This window comes from Pteropus vampyrus, unplaced genomic scaffold, assembly GCF_000151845.1.
Source record: "Pteropus vampyrus isolate Shadow unplaced genomic scaffold, Pvam_2.0 Scaffold83, whole genome shotgun sequence".
Classification (NCBI taxonomy): Eukaryota; Metazoa; Chordata; class Mammalia; order Chiroptera; family Pteropodidae; genus Pteropus; species Pteropus vampyrus.
This window is the reverse complement of record NW_011888864.1, coordinates 6,367,554-6,375,004: the sequence shown is the minus strand read 5'-3', so window position 1 is coordinate 6,375,004 and position 7,451 is coordinate 6,367,554. Positions and strand designations below refer to the sequence as shown.

Sequence of the window (7,451 nt, the reverse complement as noted above, 5' to 3'; positions counted from 1 at the left end):
TTAGAATCAGAATATAGTTGTATTTAAAATATACATATATATACATATACATATTGATCCATATTGACCTAATTATTGCTGAATTAGGACTCACTTGAACTACCTTAATTAAAACTATATATACGGGGACGAATGGAGATAATTCTGGAAGTAACATCACAATGGCTGCCCAAAAAGAGCCCCACGTTCAGTTCAAACTCATATTAGTTGGTGATGGTGGGACTAGAAAATGTACATTTGTGAAACATCATCTTACTGGTGAATTTGAGAAGTATGTAGCTACTTGGGGTGTTGAGGTCCATCTCTTTGTGTTCCATACCAACAGAGGACCTATTAAGTTTAATGTATGGGACGCGGCTGGTCAAGAGAAATTCGATGGACTGAGAGATGGCTATTACATCCAAGCATTTGTGCCATTATAATGTTTGATGTAACTTCGAGAGTTACCTACAAAAATGTGCCTAACTGGCATAGAGACCTGGTTCAAGTATATGAAAACATCCTCATTGTGTTGGGTGGCAACAAAGTGAATGTTAAGGACAGAAAAGTTAAGGTGAAATCAATTGTCTTCCACCGAAAGAAGAATCTTCAGTACTATGACATTTCTGCCAAAAGTGACTACAACTCTGAAAGCCCTTCCTCTGACTTTCTGGAAAACTAATCGGAGACCCTAACTTGGAATTTGCTGCCATACCTGGTCTTGCACTGCAGAGGCTGTCATGGACCCAGCTTTGGCAACACAGTATGAACATGATCTAGAAGTTGCCCGGACAACTGCTCTCCTGGATACAGATGATGACCTGTGGAAAGTGAAGCTGGAGCCCAGCATCAGAAGTCTGGCTTTATAGTCAATTGTCCAGTGATGTCAGTGGTGCAGCATGTTTGCCATTTTATTATATAGCTAGGCAGAACATGTGCTTAATCTGTTAGATGCTAAAGGAGATGAATGGGCTTCAGAGTGAATGTGACAGTTAAAAAAATACCTTCCTTTTTGTGGACCTGCATATTTAGCTGTATCGGAAGACAGTTGTTCCCTAACTGAGTTTCAAAATGACTGCTACAGTCACATCACAATGTTCAGTGGTGAAATCTTGTTTGTTTCTGTCATTCTCATTCTTTTTCATTTAGAATCAGAATAAAGTTGTGTTTCAAATATATCATACACACATGTACATACATACATACAAATTGACTCATATAACTAAAAAGTCCAATGAATGACTCTGTTTGACCTAGGGGTTCAAAAAGTATCATTAGGATTCTCACTCTCCCTCTCTCTTTCTTTAGCTTTCATCTCTGCTCTTCCCTGTTACCTGCATTCTCGGCACTCTCTCTCTCCCAAAGATACTGTCAAGATTATAGTGTTCTTACTGCTCCTGATGTGAGAACAGACCTCTTTCTTATCAAACATTCATATCCATCCCTGCAAAATGGTCTCTGACTGCCTGATTGGCTCATGTGCCTTTCTTGGATCAATCATAGTCACCAAGAAGGTGGTCCTGTGAATGATGGCCCACCAACTAGCGGACGAGCAGTCCCCAAAGGAAAGATGCTTGTGTTGTGTTGTCGTTTGGGCAGACCAAACATCCACAGATGTCCGCCTCACCTCTCGCCTGCCATGTGTTACTACAACCCTTACAACCCTGAGAATTGTTATAGGGGAAGACACTAAGGCTCAGAGAGTTTAAGTTACTTGGAAAAGCCCCACAACCTGCAAGACGCCAAGGCAGCATTAGTAACCTGGTCTGTCTATGTTAAAGTTGAGCTCTTTCCACTATGCCACACACTGCCATTCGATTATACTGCTGTTGCTTCAAACCCGCCATAGCACCAAGTAAGCTCATCCTTTTTTCTACAATGATGTCTAAAGTCTGAAGTCTCCAAAACTTACTGCCATTTCCTCAGTCTCCCAAATGTGAAAATTTGCTGTCTTTTTCAATTGATTCAGTCTTTTCTTTCATCCTCATGGCCAGTCCTTGTTAATCTCTTCCTTCTTCCCATTCCTTTTCTTACCTGCTATCTGCGTACCTGTTCATGGGCTGATCACCTGACATTTGGATTACTATGCTATCTATTCCCCACCTCAGTCCATCCTGTACACAACCACACATTAAATTCCCTAAAATACAAGATTTATTTTTTTTCCAATTTTTTTTTAAATTCTTTAGGGTAACGTTGGTTAATAACATTATATAAATTTCAGGTGTACGACTTTATAATACAATATCCGTATACTCCATTGTGTTCTCACCATCCAAAGTCTAGTCTCCTTCTGTCACCATATATTTGACCCCTTTTACTCTCTTAGTCCTCCCTGTCCCTACTTCCCCTCTGGTAACCACTATTCTGTTATCTGAAACTATGAACTTGTTTGAGGTTTTCTGTTTATTCATTTGTTGCTTTTTGTTTCACACAGGATTTCTTTAAGTTATGATTCTTTCTGCTTAAACATGTGTATTAGTTTGTGCTAGCAGAATAATGCATAGCAGCAGAGCAGAGCACTCCAAAACTCAGGGGCTTAAAACATGGCTATTTATCATGGGCAGGCGTTTATGTATCCACTAAATTTTGGCTGACCCGGGCCGGCTGGAGGCTCTGCTTCCAGCTGGGGCAGCTTTGTTTCTCGCTGCAGGTCTATGGGGCAGCTCCGCTTCTTGGGTCTGTCTGCTCCTCTTAAGGGCTTTGCTCTTCCATGGCGATGGCAGAAACATGTGAGACCTCTCATGTCCTACAGCTGGAACACAGTCATAGGCTAAGCTCCAGGTCAAGGGACAAGGGAATATATTCGACCACACGGAGCCTAGAGAAGGATGTGGATCAAGAGACAGGGGAAGAACTGGAGTCGTCAGCTAAATCTACCACACAGAGTCAAGTTGTCTCCATTGCCTACATTTCAAAATCTTCTATGGTCTGGTCTCACTCCATTCACTCTACCCAAGTCCCTCACGTTAGGCTGTTCATCTGGGATACAGTTCATGGACCTTGAAAATCTTACAGAAGCCAGACAAGATTAGGCAATTTCAGACAGCAAACTGTGTTCCAACTGCAGGCCACACTTAGCCTGCCCCCTGCTTTCCCACCACACAAAAAAAGAGAAAGGAATTTTATGGGCCCACTAGTTTTTACAAAATAAACAAATGTTAACAAAATTTCCTCTAGGAAGTAAACTAAGCCAGAGATCTTCTTATGGTTTTATTTTAAGCTTTTTTTTTTTTTGGACCAAAAAAAATATTTTCTCAGTAAACAATGGCAGCAGTTTATTTTTGTTGGATTGGCTTAAATCCTCCCCTGCTTGCTTTTTGTGGATTGAGAGACTGACTACAGAAATGAGAAAGAGAGAGTTTTTTAAATTCTTTTTTTGTGTGTGGTTTCTCTGGCTGAAAAATAAAAGCTCTGCATTCTTTCTGTATTCAGTACACTTCAAAGTTATAAAAATTTAGATAAAGTACATCAGGGTTATGGTTGTTCTAGATTTCAGCCTATTTATAACTTTCTCATATTTCACATTTATTTGACCTCAGGTTAAAGGAATGCTTTTGAATGTATCATGATTTGATCCTAGCAATGGATGTAGCAAAAATACTTGGGTCAATAAGTTAAATTAAAAGGATTAAAATAAAATAATAAGAAGAAAAAGAAGCAGTAAAAACTAGATTTTGCAAACTTTAAGCTCAAGCCTGTATGACAATAGGAAAATTTCCTAGCTTTATTCCTATGAAAAGTTTATGTCATGAAATATATTTTTCAAAGTTTACCAGAGTGAAAAACTTGAATTAAAAAAGACCAATTTCCCAATACTCTTAACTCATTTTCATAGCTTACATAGGGCTACTATTGGATTTGTCTTTACTATTCCTACATATGTATTTTGTTTCTTTTCTTGTCCATACATATGTATTTTGTTTCTTTTCTTGTCCATCAAAGTCTAAATATTTTCATGTGTGTTGTAGATTTTCAACACGGTATTACCTAAAATATATGTTTCAGTGACTTATTGAGAGGAAAAAGCAAGTTATAAAACAGTATGTATATAAGATGTTATTTTTGTTGATAAATATATGAATATGTGTATCTATTTATATGTGTATCAATCATCTATCTACCTATGGAGAGAGGAAAAGAGATATATACACACATAAACATATATACACACAGAATAATGCATAAGAACATGTCTATAAGGAAGATATCAGAATATTAACAATTACCTTTGAGTGTTAACTTCTCCCCTATGCTCCCATTGACTTATTTTCTTATGTTTCAGTTTGTCTGTAATGAACATGTATTATTACCTATGTAATACTAAATGGGATTTTAAAAAGAGAAAGATATTTAATAGTTTGGCCTTTTCATCTGAGGAATTCTAAAACTCTTCTAATTTTAAGGAAACTAATGACAAAACCTTTAGTAGGGGCCTCATTTGAACATATAATTGGAAATTATATGGCTAGCTATATTGTTTCACTAGGCAGAAAATTCAAATGAAGAAAATTAAAGATGAGAAGGGGTGAGTCTGAATCCCAGCAATGGTTTTCTTCATCTGGCTGGTCCTAACGGATCCCTTGAGTAGAACACGAAGTACAGTGGTGCCTAGAGTTCCCTCTGAGTTTGGGCTCGTGTATTAGAATTTCATCTGCAATGTACAGAGGGAAGTAGTAATAAGACCAAGGGTCAGGCAGATCTTGCTAAGTGAGATATTAACTTAGGCTTAGAAATTTGTTCTTGTGCAACAATACTTCAAAAAAAATAATGTCATTCATTGCGATATTATGGATAAGAAACAATACTAACAATATGCATAAGTTTAGAATTTGGCAGATGGCATTGTACTTCTCATAAATCAAAAGAAATTGCAGCTCTAATTAAAATTAATCTCTATTTGTGTTTCCAAATGTAGTCTACTAAAATTTAGATACCTGAGAACATTTCGCCGTAGAAATTATGATAGTTTATGAACAAGCAATCCCACAACTGGTTTTAAGAATGTACTGTGTCTTAGTTCCTATTAGTTCCTACTGTGTATTAGTTGTTATGAATACAAAGACGGATGAAGAAATGAACTTTGCATGCAGGGAGTTTGGCTTATCACAGCAACGAGTTCAGGATTTGCTGTGTCCTTTTATTTTAAATAATTCTTAGAACAACAAACAAAAATGAGGAACGATGATGAGAGAATTTCAGCCACATGAATGATTATGAGACTGTTTTGTAGATGGACCTTGTTGCCACCCTGGATCAAGACCATTTACACCATTGTGGGCAGCAGGGTAAAGGGTTAGCAAATAGAGATTAAAGAGTAGCTCAGAGCAATTAAATCACATAAAGTCCCAAATGCCTGGTTTATCAGGCTGAATCCAAGTTTGGATCCTGCCGCTAAAAAAATAAAAATAAAAAGAGATGCACGTTACTTACAAGCAAACCTGAGGGCATGCCATCTATTATCAGCAATAAACAGATTTGATTCTTTTGTAAACGAGATTGTCAGGGCCCAAGGGATTTGTCAGCACTCAGATAATCCTCGAATCATCTGTCTGCCCTATGATGGTAACAGAAAATTGTCAGTAATAAGGCTGGTTAACAATTTTCTTGTCCGGTGCATTAAAGATTATTCCACAAAACCCAGAGGGTCTTAACCAACCAGCTTTCGTTACATGGTTAAACACTACACGTCTTATCAAGTCTCACATCCACAGAGGCTGTGAAGACTGTCAACGGTGCAAGTCACTGGGACCGCACTCTGTGAAATACAGGCTGGAACTTCAGGAGTTTTAAACCCAATATGGTACAGAACTCTGCGGCCACAAAGATGCCAAAATGCATATGGTATCTCACTCCCCACATACAAAGACAGCACAGGGAGTGTTCTGGGTCAGGTCGTGTTAGGGACCCACAGCTTCATGAAGGTGAGACTGTGGTTTCTCTTTGCTTTGACTTATTGTTCATGTGATTTAAATTTAGTGTTTTGAATAAGTAATACATATATGTGGTTCAAAAAAATTTTTAATTGCAAAAGAGATATAGTAAATATTTTTCCCATCTCTTTCTCTACTTGCTCTGTTCTTACCTCCCCCACCAAGTAATCCCTGTCATAAGTAGTATTATTTTTATCCTTTCAGAGTTTTAAAATAATTGACTATAAGAATATAAAAAACACATTTTTATTTTACTTTTTTACACAAAATATGGACTATAATACCACTGTTCTGGGCCTTGTTTTTCTTCCCTAACAATATATCTTCTATTATACACAATAAAATGGTTTCTATATTTGTATGTGGAAATCATCTTTATTCTTCTTGCATAATTTTCTGTTTTATTTATCATACTTTAGAAAATTGGTCCCGTATTGATGGACATTTTGATTAACTTTCCAATATTTTGCGATTACAAACACTGATGCACTGAATAACCTTGCACATGAGTTCTTTCACATGTCATTACTATTGACTTTTCATAGGGCTGCCTGGTAGTGACCAAGATAAGGCCTCTTCCCCTGGCTCTGTTAGTTAGCAACCAGAATTCCTAATAGATTCTTACAGTCGGCAAACATCCTCTTTTATTTCCCCAATACATGAATAGTCAAGGGATCATTTCTGAAGCCTGGCTATAATTCCTTTGCCTCCTTCACCCTCATCCTCATCCTTACATGTCTCCTTAACTTCCTCCTGTAACAACTAGCAACTTGGGACTGGTTGCCTTTTTTTTTTTTTTAATCTCATCATTTAAAATTGCATTTGGATTGCTATCATTTATTTCTTCTGAGAGGTAGGAAAATGTTGCTGAATGATTTCTTGCATCTTCTTAACAAGTCAAGGTCTCATTCATTCACTCAACAAGTAAATTATTACTACAACCTTTGTGTTTTAAAACAACACGGCTTTATTAGCTTAAGATTCTGGAGGTCAGAAGTGAGAAATAGCTTTCATGGGGATAAAAGCAAGGTGTCTGCAGGAACGCGTTCATTCTGGAGGCTGGAGGGAGGAAGTTGTTTCCTTACCTTTTCCAGCTTCTAGAGGCTGCCTGCATTCCTTGATTGGTGGCCCTTTATCACTCTAACCATGATTCCATGTCACATCTTGTTCTTCCTACTCTCACCCTCTTGTTTCCCTCACCCAAAGACCCCACCAGTGACTTGAGCCCTCTCAGATAATCTGTTATGGCGCGAACAATTCTGAGACCCACGGAGCCAAACGAGATTAATGATGAGCCTTTATTAGCCAACCGGCAACTGACTCTCTACGACGCAGGGCTAGAGGAGATCAGCTCCTTTCAGAGGAGGCAGCTGATAAAGCTTAAGGCCATATCCTGGTGGTCTCCTGAACAAGCAAGCAGATCACAGAAGTGGAAGTTGGGTGTTAGCATATCTTTGCCCGGAACAACACCCTTAATTAACAAGTAAATAAATGGATTACAGAAGCAGACATTGGCCATCTTCATATCTTATACAATAC

The 7,451-nt window shown here is 38.0% G+C and overlaps 1 pseudogene; it reads left to right on the top strand.

Moving 5' to 3' along the window:
* Nucleotides 1-140: 140 nt before the first annotated feature.
* Nucleotides 141-848, top strand: LOC105294171 (annotated as a pseudogene).
* The last annotated feature ends 6,603 nt before the right edge of the window (nt 849-7,451 follow it).